The sequence below is a fragment of the Protopterus annectens genome, chromosome 13.part0 (assembly GCF_019279795.1).
Source record: "Protopterus annectens isolate FY-2018-M chromosome 13.part0, PAN1.0, whole genome shotgun sequence".
NCBI classification, from domain to species: domain Eukaryota; kingdom Metazoa; phylum Chordata; order Ceratodontiformes; family Protopteridae; genus Protopterus; species Protopterus annectens.
The window spans coordinates 870,612,541-870,625,367 of NC_056747.1; the positions used below are offsets into that span (position 1 = coordinate 870,612,541).

At 44.9% G+C, this 12,827-nt stretch overlaps 1 protein-coding gene across 1 annotated transcript in view; it reads right to left on the reverse strand.

Annotated features, from left to right (window-relative positions):
* Positions 1 to 12,827, reverse strand: part of HEATR6 (HEAT repeat containing 6) — a gene marked incomplete in the record, with an annotated part of 1,433,578 nt that overhangs the window by 261,543 nt on the left and 1,159,208 nt on the right.

The following is a 12,827-nucleotide window of genomic DNA, read 5'->3' on the forward strand; positions in this document are numbered from 1 at the left end:
GATCATCAACATAGCTGACAGCATACCAACAAGGGCAAGGGTCTTAATGTGAAAATCTTGTAAGAAAGTTTTTAACTGCAACAGATATCGCAAGCATTCAACTGTAATAGCAGGCTTACTTTCAGAATTTCAAAAAAAGACCATACAGCAAATCTGAAAGCTCATGCAGTAGGTGGACACCTTACTGGCTCCATTAAAGGACAGTACAGGAAAGTATTAAAAGAGGTATAAAAACAGAGGAACACAGTAAGGTAAAGCAGGCTGGCAGGCAGGTAGGGTATATACTTATTTTTGTGGGGAGAGGCCACCATTTTATGTAAACAGAGAGAAGCAAAGAGGGAATGGATAAAAGGCATAAGGAGGGCAAGGGTGGGCACAGGGGCATATACACACACAGAGCAGCACAGATAAACTGGGGTGGATGTACATACATAGGAGATGGAGATATGGGATACACAAAGACAAATAGCCAAATGACTGGGATCAAGGTGGGTATGGGCAGTATGCCAACTGCTGACCGGCGATATGAGACACATTCATCTCTGGTGATCTAACAGCATTAGACATCCAAGCCCAGTGAGTCCAAAACATGCTATAGGAAGAATTGATATATGAAGACCCAGCGAGCCACTGCACAACTAACTGCCACCTCCACTACACACACTACATCTGGCAAAGCCAGTGTGTGTGACTGGGATGGGCTACTTGACTTGGATGAGCCAGACGCCCCCCTCTCTCCTCCTTGCAAGACATTTCTACCTTGTCTCCTGACTCTGTCTCAGTTGTGGGTGCAATGAGCAATGGCTGATGCACCACAGTCTCAGATGGACCATTGAAATCTTCATAAGGGAGACACAAAGGGAAAGGTGTAAATAGTGATGATGACTCATAGCTGGCACACCATACATAGTAGAGATGTGGAAACAGGATGTCAACGATTCCCTCTGCCTTAAATCTCTGCTGCTTCCAGTGGCAGCCTAAAGCACTGCTGTCTCCCTCTGCTGAAAGCCAAAAGGATATACAAACTATCACATACAGATAACATGCAGAGTACAGTGCAAAGCTCAGCTCAACATATGTATGAAATCAATCAAAAGCTGCACATTACACCCAAAGTCACACATAGATACTACTCTACCATGTGTTTGAACAATGAAGCTGAAGCAGGACATAGTGCTCACACTTGGGTACAATAGGGCAGAAGCAGCTATACTGCCACAGGTATATGAAGTGAATGAGAAGCATAAAATGGTGGACACAACTCGTCAGGAGCACTACCACATGCTTTACCCCACAAAACAACATACTGCCATTACAAAACAGCTGCCAACAGCAGCACATGTGACCCACAAAGAGTCACCCACAGCAGACAACCTGGCATATCTTGGAATCTGTTAAAGGAATCAAACCTAATATGATACCAGCTGTAAAAGTTAGAAAAACAGGTTATTAGGTTCAGTATGAACAAGCACTTCAAATGTCAAACACATTTTATACCATTCACAGAGCTGCTGCCTCATAGCTGGTTCCCACACCTGGATCTTTTCAGGGAGGTGGTGACACAGGCCATCATACTGATGCCTGCGCTGCTCATTGGTAAGCAGACACCAGTTACCCTGGTCAGCTGGTCCATCAGACCTTACCAGTTATTTACCTTATGAAATGAATCTGCATATGGTCCCAAAAGCCACTCCCTAAACTGTCTATGTAGGAGAAATAGTACTATTTTGCTCTCTGTAATACACCATGCAGATGCTCTCTATGGGGCACTAGCATCAACAGCCATGGCCAAAAATATAAAGCAGTACAAAATGGCAGCCTACATAGGACTTTCAAGCAGTACTAGCAGAACTAAGTACCACTACACACACACAACCTACTTGTACAAGCAAAATCTACAGTGTTGTTGGTGATGAGCATCAGTAGGTACAGCTGAGTAAGCAAGCTTACCATAACAGTAGATGTTCAAATGATTACTGCTACAGTAATTTTAGCTATGCAGTTTATATCCTGTGAAAGATAATAACAGACGGCCAGCTTCTAAAGCTTCAGGACACCTTCCATTTGCCCAGTCCATTAGTCAACTTGGGCTGCTGCACATTCTCAGTAAATAGGTGGCTAAAGGGAATTAAGACTTTATCATCCAGGCAGTCAGTTGAAGTTGACTGGTGTCCGACTGTATCAAACACCCCTGATCTTGTGTGAGTACATCCAGTCGGTAAGGAAGCTTGTGGTAACTGCCCCTGGCCAATCCCAAAATAAGGGAGAACTACTGCTGCCTGGTTTAGAAGAGTGTCATCACAGTGATTATGTGGAATTCTTTCTGAATCTTCAGAAGTACCCAAGGTATCAGTGTTGTCCAAGGAAAGGAAAAGGCATCTGTCTTCCAGGCCTTCTTGCATGGAGTCTTAGAGCACAATCTTGCCAGCAGCTTGTATAAAGAGGAGGCAAATAGGTCTACTTGAGGAACTACCCACAGATGGATCAAATCTTGGCAGACCCCGATCTACTTTTCAGTCCTGATGGTCTGCTGTTGTCCTGCTCAGCTTGTCTGCCACACAATTCTGATTTGATGGAATACAGGATGCCTGTGGAGTGATATTGTGCATTGAAGCTATACCGCAAGCTAACATGGCTAGTCTGCAAAGAGGGTACAACCCAATTCTCCCTTGCTTGCTGATGTAACATATGACTGTGATACTGTCTTTAACAACTTTAAGAGGTCCGGGGGAACCAAAGATGATTCAGAGAGTTTATATTTATGTGCTTGCATCTGTCCTTGGTGTCCCAAACACCCTGTATTTTTATCCTTGAAGGTGCTTCCCAAGCAAAGTCTGGGGCATCTGTTGTAACTGTTTTGCAGCAAGGAGAGACTGGGAGACCCAGATTTAGGGAAATTTGCTGTCTCCACCAAGTGATTTCTTTTCTTGCAAAACCCAACAATGGTATTTGAAAAGACAATAGCTGCTAGTGCTGGGACCAAAAAGAATTCAGATACCATTGTATCTTTCTCAAGTGGAGTCTTGCCGGGGATATCAAGAGAATCACAGATGCCATGAGATTCAAAACCCCAAGGTATTCCCTTACAATGTCCAAGTGGAAAACCTTAGAATAAATTCAAAAAATATATATCTGTCCTTTCCTGGGAAGAAAAGCTCTCTGAACTGTGGTGTCCAGCTGATAACCCCAGGAACACAATCCTGTGTGAAGGAGTCAAAAAAGACTTTTGTATGTTCTCTTGGAATCCCAGCTTAAGTAAGAGATCTTTCAAAGTGAAAGATTCCTCATAGTTTGAAAAAGACTTTGCAAAGACATGCAAGTCATCTAGATATGTAAAAATGTGGATACCCTGCAGCCAGAAATGAGCTAAGAAAAAGTTATGTAGTCACCATAATGTTCCATCGGAGTAGGTAAACTTCATTTGTCAGTAACCTGTGGGTTACGGATCCGAGCTGGCAACATACCAAGCAAAAAGATCCGACCTCCAAACTCCTCCCCCCTACCCATACTGCACTGCAACCTCCTTCCAATCCTCAGATCGAGTTTGCCACTCCATACATGACACCAACAAACTAACCTGAGACCCCTAAACCAAGGACAAACCTCCAACTCGTGAACTCTGGACATCGGGTTCAGCAAAAACCACCAAAGTAAGGGGGAAAGAGGGAGGGACGGTTGTTGACAAATGAAGTTTACCTACTCAGATGGAAGATTATGGTGAGTACATAACTTCTTTATCTGAAGTAGTTAACTTCATTGGATCAGCAACCTGTGGGACAGAGTCCCCAGCTACCCGAAATCTTGGGAGGCCCTTAAGGAAGGATATTCTGGAGCACTGCACAGCCAAAAGAAGCCCTTCGTCTAGACACCAAATCCAGTTTATAATGATTAACAAAGGTGTGAGGAGACGCCCAGGTAGCCGCTCAGCAAATGTCATCCAGGGAAACTCTAGACCAGAATGCAGCAGATGTTGCCATAGAATGTGTAGAATGGGCATGAACTCCTACTGGTTCTGGTAAACCAAGCTCTCTGTATGCTTGTAGGATACAAAGGGAAATCCACCTAGCCAGAGTCACCTTTGAAACTGGTTTCCCTAAAAAGGGCTTAGCAAAAGAAACAAAAAGTTGATCAGATTTGCGAAAGGCCGCCGTATTGTGCAAATAAAAATGTAAATGCCTGTGAACATCCAACAAATGAAGTTTGTATTCCCCTTTGTTCTGAAAATTAGGGAAAAAGACAGGCAAATTAATAGATTGATTAATATTTGTCTCAGAAGCAACTTTAGGAAGAAAGGATGGATTAGTCCTGAGAGACACCCTGTTCTTATGAAACACAAGGTATGGGGGTTTCATACAAAGAGCTTGCAGCTCCGACACTCTCCTTGCTGAAGTTATAGCTACTAGAAAAGCCGTCTTCCATGACAAAAATTTTAAGTCAACTGATGCTGAGGGCTCGAAAGGAGGCGCAACTAAGGCCTGAAGAACCGCAGTCAGATCCCATGGCGGGGATGGATTCTTAATAGGGGGTCACAGAAGAAAAGTGCCTTTCAAAAAGGTCTTACAAATTCTGGCAGCAGCGAGAGAGCCTAAATTGTCCCCTACATGGAAATGAAAAATAGCCGCCAGCTGGACCTTCACTGTGGAGGAGCTGGCTCCTTGCTGGAAGATATGAGACAAAAAGTCTAATACCGCTGGGATCGGAGCAGTAATAGGATCTAGATTTCTCTGTAAAGCCCAAATGGAGAAGCGTCTCCATTTGCTAGAATACATTTTCCTGGTAGAGGATTTATGTGCCGCAACCAAGATAGATTTAACAGGAGAAGAGATACCAGGAGTCCTAGCAACTAGTGGAACTGAAGCAGCCAAGCTGTGAGCTTCAGTCTGTCCAGATTTGGAGGAAGCATTTCCGAGGGATGACTAATTAGATCTGGAATGGGATCCAAGATCCAAGGTGGAGCTATGAGATGAGACCGTAGGCAGAGGAACCAGACTTGACGAGGCCAGAATGGTGCTATGAGGATCAATCTGCTCCCTAACCGGCGAGCTTTCTGTAAGAGCTTTATCATGAGCGGAAGCGAGGGATGTGCATAAAGAAGACCGGGTGGCCAAGCATGAACAAGAGCGTCTCTGGGCCCCCCCCCCCCCAGGGGGAGTAGTGCGAAAACTCACTGCACTTCGCGTTGGAAGGCGATGCAAAGAGATCGCAGCAAGGCTGACCCCACTTGAGAAAGATCTGTTCCGCTACACAAGGGTTCAGAGACCACTCGTAAGGAGAAAGGATAATTCTGTTCAATTTGTCCGATAAGATGTTGGATCGACCCGGAATGTGCGCTGTTATCAGAAAGCGGTTGGTGGAGATCGCTCATTCCCAGACTCTCATGGCTTCTCGACAAAGGGGATAAGACTTGGTTCCCCCCTGTTTGTTGATATACCAGACCACTGACATATTGTCTGACTGGATCGCAATAGTTCCCAGAGGTAGATAAGCATGAAGGGCCTGCAACGCTAAAAGGACCGCTCTCTTCTCTAGGACATTTATATGCAGAACGGTCTCATTCTGAGTCCACATGCCTTGAACAGTCCTGCCTGAACAATGCCCCCCCCACCCTAGGCAGGAGGAGTTCGTGGTCACCATGGCTTGGGGTTGGGGCACAAGAAAGGGATGCCCCTCCTGCAAATTCCAAGATTGGAGCCACCATATGAGAGAATTTCTGCACACTTTGCTCAGACAAATCGGAAAATCTAGAGGTTGATGAAGAATCGACCACTGAACTTGCCACGTCCACTTTAAAATTCTCATATGCAGACGAGCACAAGGAATCAGGTTGACAGCTGCTGCCATGGACCCTAAGGCTCTCAGGACTAATTCTGCAGGGGGTGCAGAGGACTGCAGAAGCGCTAACACATGAAGTGTCAGGCTGTGTAGTCTGTCTGGGGTTAAGAATGCCCTGGCCTGGCGAGAATCTATTTTCGCCCCTATGAAGTCCAACACAAACAGGTTGAAGGGAAGACTTCCTTAGGTTTATGGTAATCCCTAGCCAAGGTGATATCCGGAGAAATAAATCTCTGGCTAGTAAGAGTAGATGCCCGGTGGGGGTGGTGAGAAGCCAGTCATGCAGGTACAGAAAGACCTTTATGCCCTGAAGTCTCAGGTGGGCCGCTACAACTGCCATGACCTTGGTGAACACCCTGGGGGCTGTGGTGAGACCAAAGGGTAGGACCCTGAATTGATAATGACTGGCCCCTAGCTGAAAGCGGTGGAACCTCCTGGATCGCCTGTCCATCAGAATATGGTAGTACGCATCCTTGAGCTCTATCGAGCACAACCAGTCTTCATCCTGCAGTAAGGGCAGGATGGATTGAAGCATGACCATCTGGAACGTTTCCTTGGCAACAAACAGGTTCATTGTTGACAGGTCGAGAATCTGCCTTGGGTCCCCCCATCTTTTTTGGCACCAAAAAGAACCTGGAATAGATGCCTGATCTGGACTGGTCTGGGGTTACCTGCTGGATGGCTCTTTTTTCTAGTAGTTTTCGTATTTCCAAGGCCGCGGCCTCCCTCTGAGTGGGTGGGACATCCAGGAGGCACCTTGTGCAAGGGGGCTTGTTTATGAAGGGAATAGAATAGCCTCTGGATATTATTCAAAGCACCCAGCGATCTGTTGTGATGGACTCCCATTGGGCTAGGTGCATCAGAAAACATCCCCCAACTGCCTCCAGAGAGGAGTAGTCGGGTAACCCCTCAGGGTTGCTGCATGGGTCACTCTGAAAAAGATTCACATGACCCGAAGTTCTTCGGGCCCCCCCTCTGCCTCTGGGCCAGCATCCACCTTGTCCCCAACTGCCTCTGGGGGAGGAGGAGTCCTGAGCGTTCCAGGACTGCTGAGTTTTCCAGAACCACAGCTTCTTTTGCCCTCGCTGGTTCCTGGAGAAAGACCTTTGAGGGTTAGAGAAGCGGATCCTGACGGCTGACAGCATCTTCCCATCTTTCTTGCTCTGGACAAGCGTATCGCGGACAGTCTTCCCAAACAGGGTGGAACTGTCAAAGGGTGCGTTAGCAAAGGACGCCTTAAAGGGTTCTGAGAAGTCACAAAGACAGAGCCAGGTGTGATGCCTTAACGCGATGCCGGACCCGCTAGCCTTAGCGCATTCCTCGGTGGCATGAGAGAGTAAACACATGGATGTATTGGACACAGACTTGAAAGTGGCCATACGAGCTGAGAAGGTCCTTTTATCCTTGGCTGACATGAATGCCGGGGGAGACTCAGCGTACTCTTTCACGAGGTCCCGGTGCAGTCGAATTACGTGGGCCAAGTAATTCAGCACTCTTATAGTAAAGGTGGCTAATGCAAAAGTCCGCTTTCCAAGATGGTCCATAGCCCTGGACTCCTTCTCTGGGGGTGGACCGAGGAACTTTCTTGGGCGAGTTCCTTTTTTGAGGCCATCACCACCACCATGGCATCAACCGAGGAACCTTTGTTCCAAGAAGCTCTATCTGCCAGTGGACTCAGTATTTTGTCGGGTCTTTTGGGTACAGGCTCCACAGTGTCCGGTTCCCTCCAAGCTCTGTTGGTGATAAGGTCCACCAGAGGGTCGGCCGGGGGGGACACCCAAGAGGTAGATGGGCCTGTGTTGAATGCCTCCAGAAATACTGATTCGTCAGAGGAAGGTTTTTGGGCGGACCCCCCCCCCCCACACTCTGGCGAAGGATTTCCATAATGTCTCCAAAGGAGCCGTCTTCGGGGGTTGATTTGGGTGAACCTTCCCCTTCCTCCAAGTCGGTATCCTCGGTGAGGGACTCGGGGGAGTACAAGTGCCTCCTTTTACACTGGAGTTTGTGAGGGATCTCCTCGGGTGGACTCTCCGGGGAGGGCTCACAAATGGTTTCATGTTCCTCCAAGAGAACTGTCTGGGGTGCAATAGACACAGACTGTCCTTGGGGGGACTTGACGGAAGACAAACCCAACTGCAAGGGAGCAGGAATGGACCCAGAGTACAGAGTGAGGGGTCTCGATCCTCCAGAGAGAACCCTCTCCACGACGTTGAATGCCGAGGGAGACCCGACTTCCCTGAAACTGGTAGCAGAGACCCTCAGATCCAACGAAGGGATTGGAGCCAAAGTCAGAACGGTCGGACCCAAAGGGACGGTATGCCCCGACCACAATGGAGCCAATGACACACATCACCTCGCATCCGACACCCAACTCTCAAGACTCGAGGGCATGGCCGGCGTTGAGGCCGAAGGCTCCTCAAATCCATAGACTCCGATATCCGATGGTGGATCGGAGAAGGAGCTATCAGGGTGAAAAACGGAGCCAAATTCCCCGCACTGGGAGGGGAGGGAGTCAGCAATACCCCATCTGCATTTGAGTTTGTAGAAACCTTTGCATCATCCGATCCATGTCTGCTTCAGAGATGCTCCGGGTCGATCTGGAGGACGCCACCGACGCCAGCCGGGAGAGCCGACGCAAAGACAACCTCAAGGGTTTTCTAGCCTCCTCCGGCTCGGGAGAAAAACGCCTCCTCCGGCTCGGGAGAAAAACGTGGTGAATAGAGCCAAGGAGAGGATGGCCTGGTAACTTTTACTGGAGACAAGATTGCTTTAGCGGGAGGGGCCATTAGATCTGACTCGGCCTGTCGTTTGTAGCCCCTCTCTCTATCTTTATCCTTATCCACATGTCTCTCTGTATCCCTGTGCTTTTCTTTGACCTTCTTGGCCTCTCTCTCTCTCCCTGTGGTAAGGTGGGAGGGTGAGTCCTGGACAGGGGAGAAGGGTCAAAAGGCTGAACAGCCACAGCCATGGCTGGTAAGGAAGCAGAAGAGGCAGAAGTTGATTCTGCGGGTAGAAGACCCGCCAGAATCAACTTGTTCCTGCGATCCCGCAGGGCTCGGGGGTTGAAGGCCGCACAAATCTTGCAGCTGGAAGACAAATGGGCCACCCCAGGCAAACTACACACAGAGTGTGACCATCGGCTGGAGACAGCTTGTGGCCACACACTGTGCACTTGGAGAAAGTCACTTTCTGACATCCTAGAGAACACACACACACAACGGGCAGGAAGGGAGGCCTACACTAACTGAAAGCTTTCAACTTTCAAACAAGGAAAAAAACAATAAGTATCATGGATAACTAATAATTACCTCAAAATTATAAAAAAAGGGCACACACAGACCAAGTTTTAGAGAAAAAACCTTGACACTTGCCTGGAGCTCAAGAATCTCATGCTGGAGAAGCCACAGCAAACGAGATCTGAGGATTGGAAGGAGGCTGCAGTGCAGTATGGGTAGAGGGAGGAGCTGGGAGCTCGGATATTTTTGCTTGGTATGCTGCCGACTCGGATCCGTATTGGATCCGTAACCCACAGATTGCTGATCAAATGAAGTTAACTACTTCAGATCTAGAGCTAGACACTTTGTGAACACTTTCAGTGCAGTGGAGAGTCCAAAGGATAATGCAGCAAACTGATAATGTGATCCAGAGACAGAAAATCCTAAGAAATGTTTGATGTCTGGATAACTAGGAATGTGATGATAAACATCTTTTAAAATCTAGTGTCACCAAGAAGCTTGAACGAGGAGGAAGTGTAACAGGTTGTAAAGTGACATAATTTTGAACTTGGCCACCATCACAAACTGGTTTAGAAAAGGAAGATCCAGAACTGGTCTCCATGCATATTTTTTTATTTGGCACTAAAAACAACCTTAAATAAAAACATGTTCCAACCTGGGAAGGAGAAACTGGTTCAATCACTCCCTGGGACAGCATGTGTTAAAGTACAAGGGGAAATAATAAACTAAAAATATCAGCACAGGCATAACAACTTAGAAGATATGCAGACAAATGCAAAAGAAAAGTACAAAGTAAGCAATTCATTGATGGCCCAAAAAAGTTTTATAGATATTGGGAAACAAAGCAAAAGGAACAGAACCACTACAAAAAAAAATGTCATATTTTGGAGAAATATCTATGGTGATCCTGTGGAACACAACAAAAATGCTGAATGGATAGAAGTAAAAGCAGCAGCAAAAAGTTAAAATGTACAGGATATTAAAAAATAAAAAAAAAAATAAAGATAAGGCAGTATTGCAGGGGACTGAGGAAGTAGCGCCCTTCCCTTAGAGAGGGAATAACTAAATAAATGTAGCAAACTCACTCAGTGACCATTCGGCCGCATGAGAAATGACAGTCATCCTGTTAGGTTGTAAAAACCAAGTTTCATAAAATAGTTTTATTGAACATTAAACTAGTCAAGTTTAAAAAGGCCACCTAATCTCAATCTAACAATCTTTATAGAGTTAGAATAGCTGGCCCTGGGGATTGTTTTCTCTTTCATGGATGGTCCACAAATTCTTAAAATCTCCTCGTTTGAGGGCCTTGCCGCTGTGCAGATGTTTGGTGTAGTTGGTCCCCTTTTAGGCAAGGTGGATTAGTAGGCTCTGAGGCAGGTCGTTCTATCTATCCTCTAGGATGAATGGCAAATTCTGGTCGCACTGTATCTGTGAAACAAGAAAATTAAAAAATAAATATTTTTGCCCAAAGCTTGGTGTTCAAGCCTTAAAATCCAGTCCTAAAAGGATTCACTTTGAGCTTGTGTGTTTTTCTGAAAGCTTTTATTATGATCTCTTAAGGAGCTTGCCAAATGTACAGGATATGAAACAGGATGAAGTAATGACCAGAAAAACTGAAATAAAATTAAGAAAAGCTCCCAACTGGAAAACCCCAGGCCCAGATGCAGTACCTAACTTCTAGCTAAAAGTATTAACATCTTTACACGAAGATTTATATGCACATCCCAAACAGACATCAACCTGGTTAACAACAGAAAAAAGGATACTCTTCCTTAAGAATGAACTTGTAAGGTATCCTAAAAATGATACACCAATAACTTGCCTTCCAACGATGTATAAACTATATACTGGAACTAATACTAACAGGGTTTATCATTTAAATGAAAACTCAATCATGGCAATAGAACAAAAGGGTAACAAAAGAAAGTCATATGGAACAAAGGATAATTTTTTGTTAAAGTCATAATGAGGAACTGTAAAAGAGGAAGAATCTAAATATGGCATGGGCAGATTACTAAAAAGTATTTGACAGCATCCCACATTTATAAGATACACCCTATATTGATCAATTATATTACAGTGGCAAACCACTTTGCTAAGCCATGACAAAGGACAAATTATTATCCCAAGGATAAAAATTCAAAGGGGGTTATTCAAGGGTATGACTGCTGTTCTTCTGCCTGTCCCTTAACCCATTATGTTGTCTGTCTAACAGATTAGGTCATGTTACAATCAGGCTCCCAGAAAACAACAAAGTGTAAAGACCTCTCATCTTCTTTTTGTGGATGATTTAAAACCGCATAAGTTCATCAGATAAGGAGCTGAAAGCACAGCTGCAAGCGGTCAAAACTTTTGCAGGTGATACAAGAATCCCATTTGGTCTTAATAAATCTGCAAAAGCAGCATTTAAACCAGGACAACTCCAGCAGCCTGGGGCAAAAATGTGATAAAAAAGAACTTGAGCAGGCGGGAGTGTATAAATATTTGGGAATTGATGAAAGGATTAACAATAAAACATGAATAAATGCAAACAAAATTCTGTAAGGAATATTTTAGAAGACTAAAATTAATACCGAAAACAGCCCTGACATCTAGGAACAAAGTCCAAGCTATAAACCAACTTGCTCTTCTTGTTTTAACCTACAGTTTTCTGGTGATTGACTGGTCCCAAAAGGTACTGGATCAGTTGGACAGAAAAACATGAAAAATAGTTCCTGCTTATCAAATGATATATAAAAATCAGTCCGTTCTAAATTTATATATTCATTCTGAAGGAGGTATGGACCTCTTCAAAACTGATTACATGTATAGAACTGCAGTTGTTGGACTGCATACATATCTGCTGACTTCACCAGATCCAAACACAGTCAAAGTTTCAAAACATGAAAACAAATCCAAGATGACTTCCCTGCTTGGTTCAGCAGAAGCATATTGGTGTCAAGTGGGAATGGAAATCAAACCAAAAGTAGGTTAAAATTAAGTAGCAACTGAATGTGCCAAAAAACAAATAAAAGTATATAAGGAGAAAGATCAGATGAGACGGCAACAGATGTGGAAAAAGGCATAAATGTAGTTGCAAGTAGAGAAAACTCCTGAAACAACCTCATGGCAATCAGGATCTGACTCCGGAAAGGTTAAGGAGAGATGAATTTAAATCAAAAGATGAAAGGTTAATATTAGCGGTCCAGGAGAGTGGACTACATGCACTTGGTTTACAAAGTCCATTGAACATGTGGGAGAAACAGACAAATGCAGATTTTGTAAAACAGAAATGAAAACAGTCGCTCATTTTGTTGCTGGATGGGTTACACTAATGGCAGAAGGTCTGTACACTAAAACACAATAATGTGGGAAGACTGCTGCATGGGGATTGTGCAAATATTACAATACTGAAGTAGCAGAGAAGCACTGGAAACATAAGCCACAAAGCATGATAAAGATTGATGTTTTTATCACATGGCATTCATCCATTGCCATGTGATCAAAAATAGATGTGAGAAAATCAGATATAGTAGTCCATGAAAAGAAGACAAAAGTACCACTGATCATTGAAATTGCTATGCCCACTGTTTACAGTGCCTTACGTTCAGAGAGACAAAGTCATAAAATACCAAGATTTGCAGGCAGAAATAAGGGCAATGTGGAAGATGGATACCCAGACAGTTCTAATAGCAGAAGGAGTTTGTTTGTGTCTTTCGGCTTTTCCCAGTTAGGGGTCGCCACAGCAGAAATTCGATCCGCTAATGATTGGCAGTAGAT